Source organism: Vipera berus (genome assembly GCF_964194415.1).
Source record: "Vipera berus genome assembly, chromosome: W".
Taxonomy (NCBI): domain Eukaryota; kingdom Metazoa; phylum Chordata; class Lepidosauria; order Squamata; family Viperidae; genus Vipera; species Vipera berus.
Window position 1 is genome coordinate 2,886,439 of NC_138210.1, and position 23,106 is coordinate 2,909,544.

The 23,106-nt window shown below is 40.4% G+C and overlaps 1 protein-coding gene across 4 annotated transcripts in view; it reads right to left on the bottom strand.

Moving 5' to 3' along the window:
* Positions 1–22,801, bottom strand: part of LOC308676552 (chromobox protein homolog 1-like) — a 74,126-nt gene extending 51,325 nt beyond the window's left edge. For 2 of the 4 annotated variants that reach the window (XM_081342405.1, XM_081342399.1), the window contains exons 1-3: positions 22,649–22,801; positions 20,120–20,236; positions 15,647–15,738 (exon numbers count right to left, since the gene is read on the bottom strand). The gene's annotated coding sequence lies outside the window, so the exon portion shown is untranslated. The remainder of the gene's footprint in view (positions 1–15,646; positions 15,739–20,119; positions 20,237–22,648) is intronic. The other 2 variants (XM_081342400.1, XM_081342403.1) reach the window with 2 other exon arrangements.
* Positions 22,802–23,106: the final 305 nt, after the last annotated feature.

Here is a 23,106-nt window from a genome sequence, read left to right on the forward strand (position 1 = left end):
AAGAAATTAATAGTAGATCCCATAGGGGTATCAGAACAACTAGATCACTAGTTGGGACCAAATATTTACACCTGGGATGAAATAAACTCTATCATGACCACATTATTCAACCCAGAAGACAGAGCTGCAGCTGTTAAAGTCTATAGCAGAGACAATCCCAACAATGCAATAGGGGACCAAAAATTCCCTATCATAAGACCAGATTGGAACAATAATGTAGCAGCAGATAGAACAGACATGGAAAATTTGAGGAACATGATTATAAAAGGAATTAGAGAAGCAGCACCTAGATCTCAGAATGTCTCTAAGGTATTTGAGGTCAGTCAAAAGAAAGAAGAGACACCTTCAGACTATTTAGACAGATTAAAAGATACCATGAGAAAATATTCAGGTTTAGATCCTGATGCTCCGACCACACAAGCCCTATTGAAGTTAAATTTTGTTACCAAAAGTTGGCCGGACATCAGCAGGAAATTACATAAAGTAGATGGGTGGATAGATAAGCCCATGAATGACCTTTTAAAAGAGGCACAGAAAATTTATGTCCAAAGGGACATAGAGAGAGATGCAAGGCAAAGTAAGATTCTGGTATCAAGCATGAGGAAAGTTGTTAGACAGGAAAAATCTTTGGATCAGGGACAGTAGTAGAAAGGAACAAGACCACCTGGACGCCCACCATTAATAAGAGACCCCATAGAATTCTAACCCCTACAACACCCCTAAAATGTTTCGGGTGTGGTCAGGTTGGACATTTTAAAAAAGACTGTCCAAAGACAAGGGAAGAGAAAAAACTATTTCCATTGATGGAAGAAAAAGATGATTAGGGGTGTCCGAGGCACTTAATTGAAGGGTCCTACAAAGAGCCTTGGATAAATTTATTCGTAGGACCATATCAAATTGAAATGATGTTTTTAGTGGACACTGGAGCATCTAAAACATCCATTAGTGAACTACCAAAAGGTTTAAAATTAAAGAATGAAATAATTAGAATTTCAGGGGTAAAAGGGGAAGACTTTGAGGTCCGGAAAACTAATAAAACAAATATTAGAGGACCATGGGGAAAAGAAGTGTCAATGGAACTTTTATATGTTCCAGAGCCAGGAATAAATTTAATGGGGAGGGATGTCCTGAGTAAAATGGGGATGACAATTAGATTTAGCGAACACTCAGAAATCTTCATCTTAACTGATGAAGATATTCAAGATATAAATCCTGTTGTATGGGTCAATGAAGGAAATAGAGGAGGATTGCAAATACCCCCCCCTCAAAATAGGATTAAAAGAAGGGTGTGAGCCGGTGAGACAGAAACAATACGATATCTCCTTAGAAGGGAGGAAGGGCTTACAACCAGTTATTGACAATTTATTAAAGGTTGGATTATTGGAACCAACCATGTCACCCTTTAATACACCAATCCTCCCTTGTAAAGAAACCAGATGGCAGTTGGAGAATGGTCTGTGATTTGAGGCTCCTTAATAATGTTGTGGTAGCAAGACATCCTGTGGTGCCCAATCCATATACTTTATTGGGAAGAATTCCTCCAAATCACTCTTGGTTTCGTGTAGTGGACTTAAAAGATGCTTTCTGGACTTGTCCTCTGCATGAAGATTCTAGAAAATTATCTGCATTTGAATGGGAAAATCCATATAGTGGGAGGAAACAACAATATCAGTGGACTGTTCTACCTCAGGGATACACTGAATCTCCAAATTTATTGGGACAAATATTGGAACAACTATTAGAAACCTTTAAGGTAATTCCAGGAACCACTTTAATACAATATGTGGATGACCTTTTGGTGTCAGGAGAAAAGAAAGATGAGGTAAAACAGGCCACTGATAACTTAGTACAATTTTTGGGTGACAATGGATTAAGAGTATCTAAAAATAAATTACAATATGTAGAACAAGAGGTGAAATATTTAGGACATTTAATAAGTAAAAAGAGAATCACTCCAGAAAGAATTGAAGGAATCATAACCACTCCTTTGCCCCAAACCAAAAGGGAACTAAGGAAATTCTTAGGTCTCATAGGATATTGTAGGCTGTGGATAGATAATTATGCACAACAAACTAAGTCCTTGTATAGTAAATTATTAGAGGAACCACCATGGAAAATGTCTGGACATCAGAAGAGGAACAAACGTTTCAGAGACTAAAAGAAAATTTGGCTAAATCACCAGTTCTGGCTCTGCCAGAATTGAACAAACCCTTTCATTTATATGTAAATGTAGATGAAGGTACAGCACTGGGTGTATTAACTCAAAGAAAATGGGGGCAACAACAACCAGTAGCCTTCCTATCTAAACTAATGGACCCTATAATTAGAGGATGGCCGGTTTGTATCCAAGCCATAGCGGCCACTGCTATTTTAGTGCAAGAAAGTAGGAAATTGACTTTTGGAGGTGCCTTGATTGTTAGCACACCTCATCAGGTAAAAGCAATCTTAAAACAAAGAGCTGGAAGATGGCTCATTGATTCTAGAATCTTAAAATATGAGGCAATATTGTTGGAACAATCAGACCTAGTTTTAACTACAGATTCAAATTTGAATCCTGCGCAATTTTTAGAAGGGAAAAAGGATTCAAATGTAGAAATAGAACATTTCTGCATAGATATTATAGACTTACAAACTAAAATAAGAAGTGATTTGCAGGATTCTCCACTAGAAAAAGGACTACTTTGGTTTATAGATGGATCATCTCGAGTAATAGAAGGGAAGAGGCAAAATGGCTATGCAATTGTGGATGGGATTAACAAGACTTTGGTGGAGGCTGGAAGCCTGCCTAAATCTTGGTCGGCTCAAGTCTGTGAATTATAGACAAAGTCTGAAATTATTGAAAGGAATATCTGGCACTGTTTACACTGACTCTAAATATGCCTGTGGAGTGGTCCATACGTTTGGAAAAAATTGGTTAGAAAGAGGATTGGTGAATTCAAAAGGAAAAGGATTAATACATGAGGATTTAGTTAAAGAAGTAATGGAACCTTTAAAACTACCTAAACACATTGCTATAGTACATGTAGCTGGACATCAGACGGGTAAGTTTCGAAGCTACAGGAAATAATTTAGCTGACCACGAGGCTAAGGCAGCAGGAAGCCAAAAACTAGAGAAGTTTCTAGTTACAATTCCAATTTTAAAAGGAGAATTAGCCCCAATTTTTAGTGAAGATGAAGAAAAGGTGTTGTCAGAAATGGGGGCAAAAAGGAATACAGAAGGAAAATGGATATTACCTGATAGAAGACAGATGTTGAATAAAGCCATAACATGTGAAGTAATCCAAAGTCTTCATGAGGGATCTCATTGGGGAGCTCAGGCTTTAGTAGATGTGTTTTTAAAGAAATATGGATGTAGGGGAGTTTACACTGTTGCAAAACAAGTAACGGCCGGATGTCTCATTTGCAAGAAAGTTAATAGGCAAGCTCTGAGAGCAACGGAAATGGCGGGAGGTCTCCTGCATTAAGACCGTTTGAACACATACAAATAGATTATACTGAGTTACCACCTAGTGGACGAATGAGGTATTTACTGGTCATAGTTGACCACTTAACTGGATGGTTGGAGGCTTATCCAATTTCAGTAGCCACAGCCAACACAGTGATCAGAATCTTATTGGAACATATTATACCCAGATATGGGGTAGTAAATGTGATTGACAGTGATCAAGGCACACATTTCACAGCTAAGATACTACAAGGGGTAATGAGAACATTAGGAATAAAATGGGAACATCATGTGGCATGGAAACCTACATCATCGGGCCGCGCGGAATCCTGGAATGGCTTAAAAGAACAACTAACCAAGTTAATGATGGAGTTAAAACTCCCTTGGACCAAATGTCTACCCCTTGCACTTCTTAGATTACGAACAAAACCTAGGAAGGATATAGGTTTATCACCCTATGAGATGTTGTTTGGACTACCCTACCTGGGCAGTCTGGAAAGAGATGAAGGAATAGAATTAAGGGACAGAAATGTGAGAAAATATGTCAGTGATCTGTCCAGATATTTATCCATTCTCAGGACAAAAGGACTGTTGGCACAACGCCCTCCACTTGACTTCGTGGTTCATCCTTTCCAACCAGGGCAGTGGGTGTTGATCAAAACCTGGAAAGAGGAAAAACTCCAACCCAAGTGGGAAGGACCATTCCAAGTACTAGTTATCACAGAAACTGCAGTCCGCACAAAAGAGAAGGGGTGGACTCACCATACCAGAGTGAAAGCCAGTACTGAACCAGTTTGGACTATTGAACCCAGTGAGAACCCTCTGAAATTCAAAATTCGCCAGTGTTCTAATTGACATTAACTGCAATTGAAATAGTAAGATGTATGGTCATTGGAGGAGTATTTGTTGTATGGTTGTTTGTTATGTTCTTCTTTTGCAGGAAAATTGGATGTCCATACTGATATTTGGTATCCCACAGCCAGAGGAAATTGAACTACCAATTCAGAAGACTAAACAACTACCTGATGTGTTGGTTCTGTAATTGCATGTGTTGGTGTAATTGCTGTTGTTGTACACATTGTTGTGATTGTGCCCCAGTTCATGGAAATTGTGTAGAAGAGTGTGATATAGTTATAATTGAAGATATCTTAGGATTGTCTAGTGAAGAAGAGGAGGATTGGGATGACTTGGTAATAATTGAATGGTACTGTCAGTACTCTTACCGAGGAATAGTTTATCCATATTACTGAAAATATTGTCTTATACAATAAATGTCAGAAGAACATTGGGGTTGGGCATTTTGGGCATCTCTGATAATCTTAAGAATCCTGGGATATATCCTACTTAACAGGAAACTGTATTGTGAAAAATCTCATCCCAACACAGGACCCCAACCAATATCACATGTGTAAAATCTGTGATTGCCTTACTCAAATTGTTGTTGTAACCATTGCAATAATTGTAGGGACGCCCACGGGTTTTGTGCCTTTCTCAATGGGTTGTGTGATAACAAAACCAGTTATCCCAAGACATAGAAAAAGGTATCTAAATACTTGGTTAGAATGGGTCAAATATACAGTCAGAAGTTTAAAACAATCTGTTATGTGTGTTCACAAGGGAGGCCTATAGGGAATGTAATACCTCCTCCATTGGAACAAGTAACCTGGGAATGTTTTCTAGCTTTATTCCAGCACAAAACTGCATGGGAACAACCTGAATGTCAAGGAGCTGTCCATCGATTTCCCTGGGAAAGAGAACATACCTTCCTGGAAACCCCTTATTTTAGTGGGCCAGGGAATATAACCTTTCCCTATTGTTTAAGTAAACCTGGGAATAAATATATGAGGACAGTGAAACAATGCAAAGAGATTATCAGTTTTAATAACACTGATAGCTTGTTCATTAACTTGACAAGGCTAAGCATTCGGAGCAGATATCTGGTGGTACTGTGGGACTATCTTATATCCTACTTTACCAGCAGACTGGGTGGGGACATGCACAATAGTTATGTTAGGAACCCCAGTCTTAATTGCCTCCCTACGATCCCCTAGTACAAACGTCGCTAGCCCAAGAAGGATGAAAAGAGCATTGGATACCTCCTATGATGATAGAATATATAGATTCCATTGGGGAGTGCCAGATGAATCCAAAGCAAGAAACCAGGTGCTAGCTGGTTTTGAGTCCTTTTTGTTTTGGTGGGTAACTATAAATAAGAATGTGGATTGGATTAATTACATTATAACCAACAAAGATTCATAAACTATACTAGAGATGCAATTAAGGGAATAGCTGAACAATTGGATGCCACAAGTCGAATGGCCTGGAAGAACCTATTAGCATTAGACATGCTGTTGGCAGAAAAAGGAGGGGTGTGCGTAACGTTGGCAGAAAAAGGATGCTGTACTTTCATTCCCAATAACACAGCTCCTGATGGAACCATAACTAGGGCTTTACAAGGGTTAACTACTTATCAGAAGAATTGGCTACCAATTCTGGAATGGACACTTCAATAAGAGGAATATTGGAATCATGGTTTGGGAAATGGAAGAATATACTGGTGCCACTTATCACTTCTTTTATTGCAGTTTTTGGAGTTTTAGTAGCTTTGGGCTGCTGCATAATCCCTTGTATCAGAGGACTGGTGCAGAGATTAATAGAAACTGCCATTACTAAAAGAATGCCTTTAAGAGAACCCCCACCATATAAAAATGAGGAAATGATGTGTTTGAGGGATAACAAGGAGGAAGAACAACATTCCAGAGAAGTAGAACAAGAACTACCAGAATGGATGTGAAACCCCTGGGATCATTATAGCTTAAGCTTGCTTGCCAACATATAAATATATAACGTAGCTCATATATGCAAAGTGTATTTTTTGTTTGTTTGTTTGTTTATAAATTTCTGAAAGGGTAAAGAAAGGGTGGATTGAAAGGAATAAAAGTATTATTCAGACATTTCTAATGAGTCTAAAGGTTGAAGCAGAAGCCAACTGAAGATCAGAAATATTTTATCTAAGTATTGACAAGTACAAATACAAAAAGCAGAACTTACAAATTGTAAGAGGAAATATCGAAACAACATAGGAGATGGACTGTGGTAACAGAAAATTAGATGGTGAAAGATAGGAAATGGACAAAGGGGCTTTCTGGAACATGGGAGGGACAGTGGTTTTAGGCGGTCCGGAAATTTTATCGGATGATTAGGGAAGGGGTGCTGAGTGTGATAGGGGAGGGGGATCTGCGTCGGGGATAGGATATAAATTGTGTCAAACAGCTCTGTAAGTTGTGGCTGAACTCCTGTGTGGGTTTCAGTCCACCAAGCCTTTGCAAATGCTTCTTTTGAAATAAAACTTTGTTGCTGGAATTCTAAGTGAGTTTGTTTTGTTTTGGATCTTGAGCCACGTTCCAAACAAGGTTGATAAACTGTTTTTATTTCACCATATTTTTTAGATTGCAATGAGGTATTGTTATGCTAAATCAATAATATATGTCTGCTATTGTTACTGCATGGCACTACATTTTTATACAGTTGCCAAAAAAAGAAATGAGTTGAAATATGCAAATATTCCATTTTAGGCTGTACTGTATGTGAATACAATGAGAAATTCACAATAAGCATACATGGTTTAAATAATAAAATAACAGCACTGACTTTTTTGTTTAGGTGAAACCACCACCAACATAAAAGATTCTGGAAACTATCCACTTTCTAAATCACCCTCTTATTCTACAGTTTCAGAGTTATATCTCCAGGACAGTGCATCAGTCACATCGTTTACACATATCCACAATATATCACCTAAAAGAAAGAAACCATCTGGAACGGCCACCATAGATAAGTTTGCGATAAAAAACAGATGATTAGAAAGTTAATTGATGAAAAAAATGCTCAGTTTGTTTATGCAACAAACTCTTCTTTCCGTCTGCTTGAAAACCCACACTTCGTTAATACGATTCAGTCACTGAAACTAGGATTCAGTCCAACAAGTAAATTAGATGTTATACTACTGGATAAAGTATATGATGAAGAAATTATGCAATGTGCAACAAGTCCAGAAGGTAAAATTGTTAACCTAACTCTTGATGGGTGGAGTAATGTTCACAATGATCCTATTGTATGTGCTTGTATAACAACAGAAGAACGGAATGTATTCCTCGCAGAAATAATTGATAATTCAGGAAATGCACACACAGCAGCATGCTTAGAAGAAGTAGCAGCAAAAGTTATCGTAACATGTGGAAAAAAAATCAAATGTCAAGTACGCAGTTTGGTCATAGACAATGCCGCAAATGTGTCCAAAATGAAAAGAAATTTAGAACATGAAGAAACTACCAAGCTAATAACATATGGTTGTAGTGCTCATTTGATGCACCTCCTAGCCAAAGATTTCTGTGTCCCAGAAATAAAGAGTAATGTTGTTGAAAATGCTAAATACTTCCTTAACAATCACTTTGCAGCATCAGCTCTGAAAATAATGGGTGGAACCAAGCTAACGCTCCCACAAGATGTTAGATGGAACTCTGTAGTGGCCTGTTTTGAACAATACTGTATATAAAAAACTGGCCTATTCTGATGACTGTGAGCAAAATCGAGAAAAAATAGATGGCACTATCACAGACAAAATCTTCAACATTGGGCTTAAGAGCAAATGGGACAAGCACTGTCTCCAGCTCATTTTCTTACAAACATTGTCAATATCCGGTACCAGGGTCAAAGTTTAAGTGCTGAAGAAGAGGAGTTAGCCATGACATGGGTATCCAGCAATCATCCATCTCTAGTGCTAACTATAATGAACTTCACAGCTAAGAGGGAACCATTCAAGAAGTATTTGTTTGCTGATGAGGTTTTATTTTATTTATTTTATTTATTTTATTCCATTTATATCCCGCCCTTCTCTGAAGACTCAGGGCGGCTTACAAGCTTAGCAGCAGTTTTAAAGAAAGTTTCACCAAGTCACTTAATTACTTGGATTCAGAAATCGTTGAAGTAATGATTTCACTTTTAACCGCAGTGGCCTCTTTTGCTGGAGTTGAAAGAATATTCTCTTCCTTTGGACTTGTTCACTCTAAACTGAGAAATCGTCTGGGGCCTGATAAAGCAAGAAAGATTGTTTTTCTTTTCCAGATCATGAACAAACAAGAGAACGAAGACGAAAATGAGTGAGCTGCAGAAGACCGTGTTTGAAGGTTTTTTTAATGTGGACCCAGCTGATATATTCAGTTTAAGTTCTTTTGTTTTTTCAAAGATATTTTGTTTATGCACTTGTTACTAAACATTGATGTTTAAGCAAATACAAGAATATGTAATATGTTCTTTTGATTAAATAAAAGAATGAGTAGTTCTCCAACTATGTGTGATTAACCTATTAACCTAAAATCGGTTCTGATACCACTGTTTTACTAACCTGACAGCTTATTATTCTAAATAGGAAACCTTTTGTTTGCAAATAATAATAAAGATTCTAACTACCAGCAAGAATGAGTCCTTACATTTAAAGAGCACCTGTCATTTCAGATCCCTCATGGCAGCGCCTGTTAGCGGGCATCCACTCACCTGCTGCCCATCACGTCCCTCACCTTGTTGTGTCACTGCCGCGTCACCAGCCGTCCCATTAAAGTGAATGGGACTGTCGATGAGTCAACAGCGGGATAGAGGAGCCGCTGTGGGACAGAGATGACAGTTGCTCTTTAAAAATTATGATTTTAATTGAGCCGATTTAAATCAAGCCTTTTTACTAGTGATTTAAATCATGATTTAAATTGATTTAAATCGAACTTCTGGGTGGCAAGGCTCCGTCGATGGCGGTCATTTCTGACCGTCAGCCCCGTTGTTCCGTTCGAATCGCGAAAACAGTGACTATCAGCTGTTTCGCGGTTTGGGAATCCTCCCCTCGGGAGAAGAGGGGGGGTGAGCATTCAGGTAGAGGTAGAGCTCCCCTAGACCCCCAGAATTAATCTGGGAGTCGAAGGGTGAAAGCTCCCTCCGAGCCTGAATTAACTCCGGACTCAGGGCTCCTGTTTTAAGGCTTTAAAACAGAGCAGGACGCTGTAACCATCCCTGCACTCAATATTGTACTTTGGATTACTTGGACGCAGGCAGAGCTGAGCAGGAGAATATTCAAATAGCAAGTATTTGATCTTTAACTCCGGTTTAACTTAAAAGAAGGGGAGGAAGATGGCGCTGGAATAAATTTTTTGGAGGAAGTGGGAAGAACAAAAGAATAAGGAAAATAATATAAAAGATCAAGGAGCAAGACAGAAAGTGGATTTTTAAAGTTGTGAAAGACTCTGTTTAAAACATTTGAAATTGGCTTAAAAGAGATTGAAAAGATTTGGATATTTAACAGTAAAGTAACAAAGTTGCAATTTGGGCAGAAAAGTGAAAGTTAGAAAGTTAATTGGGTGTTAAAATGGCTTCCAAACCACCTAGATTAGCTGTTTCTAAAAGTGCAGGGGCATCACCAGTTCAACAATCTGGACTTCAGACATTGATGCCATCCCCCGCAGCACCTACACCCACATTAACAGTAAAAGATTTAAAAGATGCTTTAAAACTTCAATCTGAGCAAATATCTGAGCAAATGGCAAAGCTTATTAATGAGAAAAATAAGGAAATACGAGAGGATATCTTGCTGGCATTTCAGGGACTGACAGTTTGTATTGAGAGTCTGGATGAACGCGTGGAAGAAGTTAAGCAAAATGATTTGATATTGGAGGCTAAAATGTGTGAAGCTAAGAATAAAATGGATAAAATTGATGATGAGGTGGTAATGATACAATATAGAGACATGGAGTTTGCCTTGAGGATAAGAGGTTTGAAAGAAAATCCACAAGAAAATTTGGAAGAGATGTTGGCAAAAGCTTGTGTGCCTATTTTGGGCTGGCAAGCTGAAGATTTTATATTGGAAAGAGACAAAAAATTTCGTGTCAATTCCTGGATTGCTAGGCAAAGAAAATTACCAAGAGATGTGGTTATTTATTTTACAAAGAGAATGATCAGAAATGCGATTATTCAAGCCTTTTATAATAACAGATTTAAAGTGGCTGATCAAGAGGTTTTAATTTTGAAAGAAATCCCACCAAGAATTTTAAGGAAAAGGAAAGAGTTTGTTTTCCTGACAGATGAATTAAAAAAACGACAGATCCAGTTTAGATGGGAGATACCAACTGGGATAGTGGTGAATTATGCAGGTACAAGATATTCTCTTAATACAGTTCTGAAGGCACGAAATTTTTATTGTAATGTAGTGAAAGCAAGATCCAAGATCACTGCAGATGGGGACTGTAGCCAAGAAATTAAAAGACGCTTGCTCCTCGGGAGGAAAGCCATGACAAATCTAGACAGCACACTAAAAAGCAGAGACATCACCCTGTCAACAAAAGTGCGTATAGTCAAGGCTATGGTCTTCCCAGTTGCAATGTATGGCAGTGAAAGTTGGACCGTAAAAAAGGCTGAGTGCCAAAGAATTGAGGCCTTTGAACTCTGGTGCTGGAGAAGACTCCTGCGAGTCCCTTGGACTGCAAGGCGATCAAACCGGTCAGTCCTAGAGGAGATCAACCCTGACTGCTCTTTAGAAGGCCAGATCCTGAAGCTAAAACTCAAATACTTTGGCCACCTAATGAGAAGGAAGGACTCACTGGAGAAGAGCCTAATGCTGGGAAAGATTGAGGGCAATAGAAGAAAGGGACGACAGAGAATGAGGTGGCTGGACGGAGTTATTGAAGCAGTAGGCGTGAGCTTAAATGGACTCCAGAAGATGGTAGAGGACAGGAAAGCCTGGAGGAACGTTGTCCATAGGGTCGCGATGGGTCGGACACGACTTCGCAACTAACAACAACAACAAAGTGAAAGCAGGTTCATCGCCACCCCCAGAATTCAAAAGAGGAGAGGAAGAAGGAGCACGAAAGGCACAAGTGGAAGGCATACAGCAAGGTGAAGAAATCACCTCGTTGACTGTAAAAGATGTACAGCAAACTTTGGAAAGATAAAAAATAAAAAAGGACCTTTTAAAAGTACTCCAAATCATGCTAGATTGCCTAAAACTTTTTTTGATATGAAAGATGATTTGGAACTGAGAGATGTTTGGAGAGAACGAAACATGGTAAGAAAGGGATTTTACTTTTTTTTCTGATAGTTGACAATCTTTTTCCAGGATCGACTTTGTATTAACTACTAATGATTTTTTTCTAGGGTTAAGAAGATTAATCCAAGAACTTTATCAGATCACAGTCCAGTATGGATGGAATTGGACAAGGGGAAGGGAGATAGGAGATCTTGGAGGTTAAATGAAAATTTATTTAGATATGAAGAAAATGTGGAAGAATGTAAAAAACAAATGAAAGAATTTTTTATTATAAATATGCATAAGGGTACAGCCATTGAAATGGTTTGGGATGCAAGTAAAGCTTATATGAGAGGAGTGTTAATATATTTGAATAATAAATATAGACGTAGATTGGAATATAAGCGTAAAGAATTAGAGGAGGAAATAAAGATGAAAGAGAAGGCTTTTATTTTGAACCCATCTAATAAGAGGCTGAAAGAAGCAATCAATTTGTTAAGAGGGCAGTTTGACATGTTGATGGCAGATCAAATGGCAACTAATTTACGATATGTCAAACATAATACTTTTTACAATGCTAATAAGCCAGGTAGATGGTTAGCTTATCTGTTAAGGAAAAAACAAAAATCACGTAATATAGATAAGATAGAATATAAGAGTAAAGAGGTGTTTCAGCAAAATCTTATTAAAAAGGCTTTTGTTGAATTTTATTCTAAATTATATGCTAGGGACATAACTCAAGGTTTAGATATAGATAGGTATTTACAAGAAGTGAATATTCCTATACTCACACAAGAGCAAAGGGAAGGGATGAACCAACTGATAACTGCTGAAGAAATTATTTTAGCAATTAAACAATTAAAAGTGGGTAAGGCACCTGGAACAGATGGTTTGACAGCCATTTATTATAAAAATTTACAATTAGAGTTGGTGGAACCTTTAAAAGAATTATTTAGAACAATTCAATCTGGAGAAGTGCCTCCATTGTGGAAAACAGAATTCATAACATTGATTCCAAAGGAAGATCAAGATCTTACCCAATCTAAAAATTACAGACCTATATCGCTTTTAAATACTGATTATAAGATATTTGCAAAGATTTTAGCAAATAGATTAATGAAGGTTATGCAGCAAATGATTTATAGTGATCAAACAGGATTTATAAGTGGTAGACAAATGGAAAATAATGTGAGACATATTGTAAACGTATTAGAATATTTGGAAAGAAATAATCAAGTCCCTGCAGCGCTGATTTTTTTCGACGCTGAAAAGGCGTTCGATCAATTGAATTGGCAGTTTTTATTTAAAGTCTTAGAGAGGATGGAGTTTGGTGATAAGTTTTTACAACCTATTAGGGCAATATATCAGAAACAAACAGCTCAAATAATAATTAATGGTAGTTTAACAGAATCTTGCAAAATTTAAAAGGGTACAAGACAGGGATGTCCGTGGTCACCATTGCTGTTTGTCTTAACATTGGAAATATTAAGATACGTGACTCAAATAAAATAAAGGGAGTTAAAATTAAAGATCAAGACTATAGACTGAGAGCGTTTGCAGATGACTTGGTTATTACATTGAGTCAACCGACTCAATCGGTAATAGATTTAATGGAAATAATTATGCAATATGGACAGGTTTCTGGATTTAAGGTAAATAGGCAAAAAACTAAAATATTGTCTAAAAATATGACTGCAGAACAAAAGGAAGTTCTAGAAAAATTAACAGGATTTGAAATAGTTAAAAAGATTAAATATTTGGGGGTATATCTTTCAGCTTCAAATGCGAAATTATATAAAAATAATTATGAATTGTTATGGTTAAAAATACAAAAAGAGTTAAGATAGTTGGAGAAAATTACAATTGTCTTTATTGGGAAGAATTGCAGCAGTGAAAATGAATGTTTTACCAAAATTTTTATTTTTGTTTCAAATGATACCTATACTTAAAAAAGATTCAAATTTGGAAGAATGGCAGAAAGGTATTAATAAATTTATTTGGGCAGGGAAAAGACCGAGAGTAAAACTTAAGATAATGCAAGATATACGTGAAAGAGGTGGTCTTAAAATGCCCAATTTTAAATTATATTATGAGGCTGCGGCTTTATCGTCAATTAGCAATTGGTTTAATTTAACAGAAGGAAGATTATTGAATATTGAGGGATGTGACTTATTATATGGCTGGCATGCATATTTATTGTATGATAAAAAGGTGGACAATGTTTTTAAGACACATATATTAAGGTACGCCCTGTTGCGAGTTTGGAAAAAATATCGATATAAGTTAAATTATAAAATACCACTTTGGGCAATACCTAAACATGCGATAGAAAATATAAGTTTGGGATTTAAACATGATGTGACTACATATAAAGATATTCTTAGATTGGAAAGGAATGTATGGCAATTAAAGCCATTTAATATTTTAAAAGGGAAAATAGTACAAACTTGGTTTCAGTAGGGCCAGATACAAGCTAGATGGAAAGAAGATCAGAAAATTGGTATTTTGACAACAGATGAAAATTTGGTAAAACAAATTAGAGATCAAAGTCAAGCGCATATAAGGATATATAATGCATTGATAGAAATAAGACTCAGAAATGCAACTTGTTAAAGATTGTATGATAAAATGGGCCCAGAATATTCAGGAGCCAATAACGATGAATACCTGGGAAAAAATTTGGGTCAGGAATGTAAAATTTACTCAGGCACAAAATTTAAGAGAGAATTTTTATAAAATGTTTTACAGATGGCATTTAGATCCTAAAAAATTAGCATGTATGTATCCAAATTATCAGCCTAAATGTTGGAGGTGTGGTTGTGAGGATGCAACGTATTACCATATATGGTGGACTTGTAAAAAAGTTAAAGCTTTTTGGATTAAAATTTGGTGGAATATGCAGAAGATATTTAAGAAAAAGGTAAGGTTTTCTCCAGTTATTTTTGTTGGGTATTATTACAGATTGTACTGTTATAGAAACTAAATTGATGTTGAATTTAATAATGGCAGCAAGACTTTTGGTTTCGCAATACTGGAAGAAGGAGGAACTGCCTACTATAGAAGAGTGGACTTTAAAAGTTTCAAACTTGGCAGAAATGGCAAAAATTTCAGCATATTTGAAAGAACAATCGCAACAGAGATATATTTCGGAATGGAGAACATGGATCGATTATATTCAGAATAAATATGGGACTAAAAAATTTCATTTAGCACATGAATGAGTATTAGAATTATAAGATGTATTATTATTTAGTTATGTTTAAGTGGAGTTAAAGTGTGATAGGATTTAAAGTGTAATTATAGATGGTTAGCATATTTTAGCTCAAGCTTGTTAGAGGCAATACCCTGTATTCAGCTCTGGGAAGTCGGGGGGGGGGGGGGGAGGGAGGGTAAGCTGGGGGGAGGGGGAGGGAAGGAGTTTATGCTTAAAATGTATTGTAAAACTTTTCAATAAAAAAATTGATTTAAATCGACTTGATTTAAATCAAATCCACCCTGATTGTTGACTATAGCAAGTTTTATGCAACTTAAATTTTCCTCCAAAACCAGAAAACCCGCAGGAAACAGAGCATTGTTTCAACTTGAAATTCTTCAGAGTGAATCTTTATTCTCAAAGCAAGAAATATTAACCATTGCATTCTCTTCTGCTACTCTCAAAAAACTCCAATAGGTTCTATATATGTGGTTGAACAATAGGTTGACAACAGGGCTCAGCGGAAGCGCAAGGATCAGCACCAGGCTCCAGCTGGAGCTCGGCGCTGATCCTGACACTTCTGAGCCTAGAAGAAGCGCCAATGAGCTGGAATATTGCAGCATCTCCAGGGTCTTGTGGTTTACATTCAGATGCTTGGCAACTGATTCATATTTATGACGGTCAGTCTCCCAGGGTCATGTGAAGTGACCAAAACCTGCTGCAACCACCCAGCAGACGGGGAATAAAAACCAAACACCCACCAACCCACCCTCGCTGTCAATCCTCAACAAAAATGCTCACAACAATGAAAACCTTGGACAGGAGGAAGAGCGCCACCGGGCAGGCGGGCAGGTTTCTTGCTCAGCTGTGGCTTGGGGGGCACTTTTATCAGTGCCATTGTAACTTCGAACAGTCACTAAGCAAACTGTTGTAAGTCGAGGACTACCTGTACTTCATCACTTTTTTCCTGTTTTTTTTTCGTCATCAAGTTTTTGACACCTTGCTAGGTGACTGGTGGTACTCGGATGTTGCCATATCCTAAAAGTGGTACAATAGACAAAAAGGTTGAAAATCCCTGTTCTACAGTACTTACATATGGATTTACCTCATAAGCATCTGAATTTCCTTGAATTAAAAGACCACAGCAAGGCTGTTTCAAAATTTCTATTTCCAGCATATGCATATCACCTTCAAACAGGAAAGGGAAGCATACAATTTTATATAGCTTAATAGTCTTCTATATTGCCAAAATATATAAACTCAAAATAGTCCAAAAACCATTATGAGATGGATATTCTAGAAAGCAATGAAGTTATTGGGGAAAAAAGATATACAGGTAGTCCCCAGTTCATTTAGTGACCGTTCAAAGTTACAACGGGACTGAAAAAAGTGACTTATGACCGTTTTTCACACAACTGTTGCAGCATCCCCATGTTCATGTGATCAAAATTCAGACGCTTGGCAACTAACTCGTATTTATGACAGTTGCAGTGCCCTGGGGTCATGTGATAACTTTTTGTGACCTTCTGACAAGCAAAGTCAATGGGGAAGCCAGATTCACTTAATAGCTGTCTAATAACACCTGCAGTGATTCACTTAACAACTGTAGCAAGAAAGGTCATAAAATGGGGCAAAATTCACAACTGTCTCGCTTAGCAACAGAAATTTTGGGCTCAATTGTGGTCCTAAGTCAAGGACTACCTGTAGCTTCTTAACTAAAATAAAAGGAATAGCAGGCAAGCAGTTGATCTCCCTCTTTCAAATACCAGACATGTCAAACAGAAGGCCAGGGGCCCAGATCCGGCCCGCGGAGTGGTTTCATGTGGCCCGCAAAGCCATCCTGGAAACAGTGAGGGACCGGCCCCTGCTGCATCGGCACTGCTTCCTGGGTGTACGCTGGAGAGGTATCACCCTTTGTGGGGAGTGAAGAAATGCACCATCACCTGGAAGTGGCCAGCATATGGCCCTGCCTACTTCGGGCAGGCTAGGGGCTGGGCAGCGTTGTGCTTCTCTTCAGATTCGTGCAACCCAGCTCAGCCTCTCGGCGCTGTGAGGAGAGCACCCCACTGGCTGCTGAAACTGGACAGGCTGGGGGCTGTGCGGCATCACACTTCTTTTTGGATTTACACTGCCTGGCTCAGCCTCTTGGTGCTGTGAGAGAGCACCCCGCTGCCTGCTGAAACCAGGCAGGCTGGGGGCCAGGCGGCATTGAGCTTTGCGCCGCCTGGCTCAGCCTCTCGGCGCTGTGAGGAGCACGCCCTCAAGCACCTGCGGCACTAAGCCCAGCCCCACTTCCCCAAGGAGGCGCCCAGCTGCTGTGCTTGCTCTCCTTAGCCAGGTTGCTCATGATGGGTACGAGGGCAAAGTCAAGAGGGAGGCCCACTCCCTCTCCATGTGAGCAGACCTGGCTTTGTATCCAAAGATTCCTTAGCAATAGGATGGGATACCTAGGATAGGCCAGGAGGAGGGGCCAAGGGGATGGTTAAAGGGCAGCAGGGCAGGACTAAGGTAGGACTTCCCTCAGACCTTCCCTCTCCTTCCTTCCTTCCTAAGAACAGAGTGGTGGGAAAATATTTGAGATGAGGGAGGGAGAAAAACAGGCAAGAAACGCAGCTGGGGAAGTGTCATCCTTCGTGAGGAATGAAGAAATGCACCATCACCTGGAAGTGGCCAGCACATGGCCCTCGCCTACTTCACATATCCGGCTTGGTGGGCTCTGGGGGAGGGGATGCCATGAGCAGCGTGAGAGTCGATGTTACCTGCGCAATGCTGCCCAGCCCCTAGCCTGCCCAGTTTTGGCAGGCAGCGAGGCGCTCTCCTCACAATGCCAAGAGGCTGAGCCAGGCGGTGCGAATCCAAAGAGAAGCACGATGCCACCCAGCTCCCAGCCTGCCCAGTTTCAGCAGGCAGTGGGGTGCTCCCCTCACAGCGCCGAGAGGCTGAGCCAGGTGGTGCAAAGCTCAATGCCGCCCAGCCCCCAGCCTGCCTGGTTTCAGCAGGCAGCGGGGCGCTCTCTCACAGCACCAAGAGGCTGAGCCAGGCAGTGGGGCGCTCTCCTCACAGCGTCGAGAGGCTGAGCCGGGTGGCAAGAATCTGAAGAGAAGTGCAACGCTGCCCATCCCCTAGTCTGCCTGAAGGAGGCAGGGCCATGTGCTGGCCACTTCCAGGTGATGGTGCATTTCTTCATTCCCCACAAAGGCGTACACTCAGGGGGCAGTGCCGACGCAGCAGGGACCGGTCCCAGTTTCCAGATGGCCTTGTGGAGTTAAGACTGAATGTATTTCAGCATAGATGACCACCACAAAATTGTACATTGGCTCCTGGCCGGCCTGGGCCAGGGCCAAGGCAGCGGGGGCCATTCCCTCACTGTTTCCAGGATGGCTTCACAGGCCACATGAAACCACTTCGCGGGCCAGATCCAGTCCCCAGGTCTTGTGTTTGACATGTCTGCATTAGATACTCAAGGCAAACATATTTTTACTTAATTACTATCCTACAAATTCCACTCTCACCAAAAACAGTCAGACATATCTGGGCCTGATTATAGTATCTGGACAGATAAGGAGAAAAGTGAAGAGGGTTGGGCATAATACTTACAATTAATATAACTAAGTCATGTTCAATTAGTAATTCTTAAGCATAACATACATTAAATTCTCCATATCTTATTACTGATAGCTTACTGGTTCTTGGTCCATACTATCAAGCCATAAACAATTTCACTGGATAAGCAACATGTTTTCCTTACATGTTCTTTACATAGAAAAGTAATCTTTTATAAGGATGTAAGCTCTGTTCTAATACACTGTGCATTAACCTACGTTTTCATTTGAAACCTGGTTATTTTAAGAGAAAAAAAGTTTTTTATCAACCAATACAAAAGAAATGATTCGCTACAGGCGCAACTAGTGAGTTGGACTAAACTTCTGCAGACTGAAAGACATCAAAGTGAGGCATTTATAGAATTCTTATGTATCTGGAATGTGAATCTCACTTTTTCTTTGATAGTTCAAATTGATGCACATAAGTGTCCCATTTTTACTTTCACATCCTGACAAGGTTAGCAACTCTCACTCCAAAGTTACCCAATGAACATCCTTGGCCGAGTATAAACTTGAACCTGGGTCTCTTTGGTTCTAGTCCAACTCTCTAACCACTGCACCACACTATATTCAAATTTATACTGTTTATACCAGGGGTCTTCAAACCTGGCCCTTTTATGACTTGTGGACTTCAACTCACAGAATTCCTCAGCAAAGCATGCTGGCTGAGGAATTCTGGGAGTTGAAGTCCACAAGTCATAAAAGGGCCACGTCTGAAGACCCCTGGTTTATACTGTTTGCATTTTAGTATTTCATGGTTTATGAGTTTGGTCTAGTGCACGGGTCGGCAACCCATGACTCTGGAGCCGCATGCAGCTCTTTCAGCCTTCTCCTGTGGCTCCCAGTTGTCCTCCGCCAATTGCAGAGAGAAACAAGAGGCACTTGTGCTTCCCTTCTTTCTTTCTCTCTCTCTCTCTCTCTCTCTGTGTGTGTGTACGTGTACGCACGCACGCGTGTGTAAAGAAGAGAGTGGCCTCACGCTGTTCTCCGAAAAGCTGACAAGCTTATTGGGTTGGGCTCCTGCCTTTGCTGTGTCTCTGCAGGAAGCAGCAGAAAGCAGCTTCTCTCTCTCTCTCTCTCTCTCTCTCTCACACACACACACACACACACACACACACACACACACAGAGAGAGAGAGAGGGAGGGAGGGAGGGGGGGGGGAAGAGGACTGGCAGACCAAGGGCAGGAGAACCAGCCCTATAAGAGTGTGTGTCGGCTTGTCGGAGAACAGAGTGAAGCCAGCTTGCCAGGTGAGAAGATCGGAGAGAGGGAGGGGGGAGAGAGGGGGGGAGAGAGGGGGGGAGAAGGAGTGTCAAGTTTCCGACATCGAATGTTATTGCTTGACGAGAGAGAGAGAGAGAGAGAGAGAGAGAGAGAGAGAGAGAGAGAGAGAGAGAACTCATGCACAGCAGCCTCTATTTCTTTTTAATTAAACTCTTCAATCAAGCTTCCCCGCTCATGCACGTGAGTTTTGCGGCTCCCAGTTTTTTCTTTTCTGTGGGAAACGGGTCCAAGTGGCTCTTTGCCGACCCTTGGTCTAGTGGTTAAGGCACCAGGCTAGAAAGTGGGAGACCATGACTTCTAGTTCTGTCTTAATAGTCAAAGTCAGTTGGTGACATTGGACCAGTCACTCTCAGCCCAACTCACCTCACAGGGTTGTTGTGGAGAAAATAGGAGGAATAGGAGAAAATTGGATATGTTTGCTACATTGAGTTATTTGTAAAAAAAATAAAGGCAGGATACAAATAAATACTACTGTAAACTACCTTGTGAATATGAATTAGTACTGAAAATACATCCCAGGAGCAAGTACTTACTATCAGGAGCAGCAAAATGAGTGTTCATTGAAGGGCTCCTAAACAATTGAGCAGTGTTGCAGATACTGCTCTTATCAGCATCTCTGCCAGTGTCTGTTTAACTCTGGCTCTGCATACCTAGGTACATTAAACATACATCAGTATGGTAAAAGGATAGAGTATTAAACCTGAACTAGGGAAACCTAGGCTCAAATCCTTAGGTATAAATATTACAGGTTACCTTAAATCAGTTAATACAGTACATCCCTGCCTGATCTAGCTGTACTGATGTTAAAGTATGGCAAAACCCAAGCTGCAGATAAAAATGTAACCAAAATAGCACAAGTTACTATTTACCAACATAACCCATCAAATACTTAATACATCCTAAGTGTAGCTCCATAAAGATATTTTAATATTTCACCATAACAAATATACTCACATCAACTTTTTAAAGGCATAAATCTAGAGGCTCTTTTAACCAATTCTTTACAGATCTACTGACTTCTTGCTAACCAGCAATGGTTGGCTGGCTTGACTATGCTCCAGATCACATCATGTATTAATTGAACAGATTCTTTTCACTACCAGCATAGCTTCTGGGAATGTCTGGGGTTATGCAGGCTTTTTGGACATTTCTACTATATTATTTATTTATTTATTTTATTTTATTTTATTTTTATACCGCCCTTCTCCCGAAGGACTCAGGGCGGTGTACAGGGCAATACAATAAAATACAATATATAAAAATTAAAAAATATTAAATACAATAGCCCAGTTTAATAAATTACAAAACGTTAAAATACCCCTAAACCCATCAGACCAGGCCGGCTTGTTCAAATAAATATGTTTTTAGGTCACGTCGGAAGGAGCGAAGGTCGGGAGCCGTCCGGAGCTCCACCGGTAAACGGTTCCACAGGTCTGGCGCACCCACAGAGAATGCCCTCCCCCTGGGGGCCGCCAGTCGACACTCTTTCACCGACGGCACTCTAAGGAGGCCCTCTCTGTGGGAGCGCACTGGACGAAGGGAAGTTGATGCCGGCAGCAGATGTTCCCGTAAGTAACCCGGACCCATGCCATTTAGGGCTTTATAGGTCATAACCAGCACCTTGAATCTTACCCAGAGGACAACTGGAAGCCAATGCAGCTCACGGAGTAGAGGTGTTACATGGGAGTATCGGGAAACTCCCACCACCACTCGTGCGGCTGCATTCTGCACCAGCTGGAGCCTCCGAGTAGTCCTCAAGGGCAGCCCCATGTAGAGAGCATTGCAGTAGTCCAAACGGGAGGTCATGAGTGCATGAGTGACTGTGCGCAAGGCATCCGGGTCTAGATAGGGCCGCAACTGATGCACCAGGCGAACCTGAGCGAAGGCCCCCCTAGTCACAGCTCCTATATGATCATCCAAGGAGAGCTGTGAATCTAGGACACCCAAGTTACGAGCCCTATCTACGGGGGGGGTAATATCTCCCCCCCGTAATTAACGGTGGAATATTCTGAATTTCCAGAGACGCCGGCACACACAGCCACTCAGTCTTGTCAGGGTTGAGCTAATTATACTATTATACTATTATCTTCTATGCCATTCCTCTAACATAATCAAATCAACCTTCTTGGTACCCAACTAAAAATTGGCTAATTTAATCCACACTAAATTAGAGACCAATAAACCAATTCCCCCACCCAAAATTCATTTTCATGAGTAACTGCAGTGAGAACTGTATGTCCTAATAGTTTAACTTAACCAAAAAGTCTACTCACCAAATAGTGTACATATTATCTACAGAAAAATGAAATTAAACACCGTATTAATCCCCTGTAGATGGGGGGGGTGTTTTCCTACTTGGTTCCTGAACATACAAATCTACTCCATTCCTGCTTGTGTTTCTCTCCATTAAAAAAAGCCAACAAGAACCCCTTAAATTTCTTCTGGAGCAGCTTTCTCAGTCAGAAAGACTGGATTTCCCCCCCCCACACACACACACAATGTGTACATCTATTTGAAATCCAGAATTATCATTGGCTACTTCATCAAATTATCTAATTTTCCCCATTCCTCACCCCCTCTACCTAATTAACACTTCCTTTCACCGATATGAAGCATACATATTTTAGCATTCCCAGTTATAGACTCAAGGTTTGTTTTCTGAAAAGCACCTTCCCAATATGGTAATCCGTACAGCACTTCCCCCACCTTGCTCTATTTTACGGTGCATTCCGTGTCTCAATACAGTAGCATACATAGCCCATCTGCCTTCACCACTTCACGGAAAGTCCCCTCCATACTCCGTCGCGTATCTGTTCTTTGCCCCACCACCGCAACTTAAGGCCAAATTAGGTTTAACATCAGCCCACTCATAATTCCCAGTATACATTTCGTTTCTTTTTCTCCTTCCCCCGGCTGACCCTTCCGAATCTTACAAGATCTCGAGTTCCAGAACCCCTCTTAAAAACCTCCTCAGCCCACCCCCAATATGGCTGCTTCGCCCTCGTAACACGCGCGCGCGACATCTGGGCGCCCTCCACTTTGTTCCCTTCTCCTCTCTTTACCTTGGTCAGCCCCACAAAGAACCCACGAATGGAAATGTAAAGATAAAAAGCACGGAGAGGCAGTAGAGCCGCGACTACAGTCGGGGAAAGAAAGTCTCGTCTTGAAGCAAGAGAGCAACTCTTCGGCAAACAGCCTCCCGCGTTCGACCTGTCTCCGCCAAACAAAAGAACACCGAACTCCCCCTCTACCCGCCAAGACTCACTGCGCATGCTCTCTGCTACTCTACGCCCCCTTTTTTAAGCCTCTCGAAGTTCGCTCCTAGCCCGTGGCTTCCTGGGACCGGATGTTATTTTTTCCTACTTCGCTCATAGACTTAGTCTAAATTAGAGTGCAGACCTTCCTTTTTTTCTTTTTCTTTTTTTGAAGAAAAAAAAAGAGTTGTTCATGAAAACAGTGACAAAGGCTAGAATTTTGCCCAGCTATAGCTGAACAGCATTAACCTTCCTCAAATAGCCAA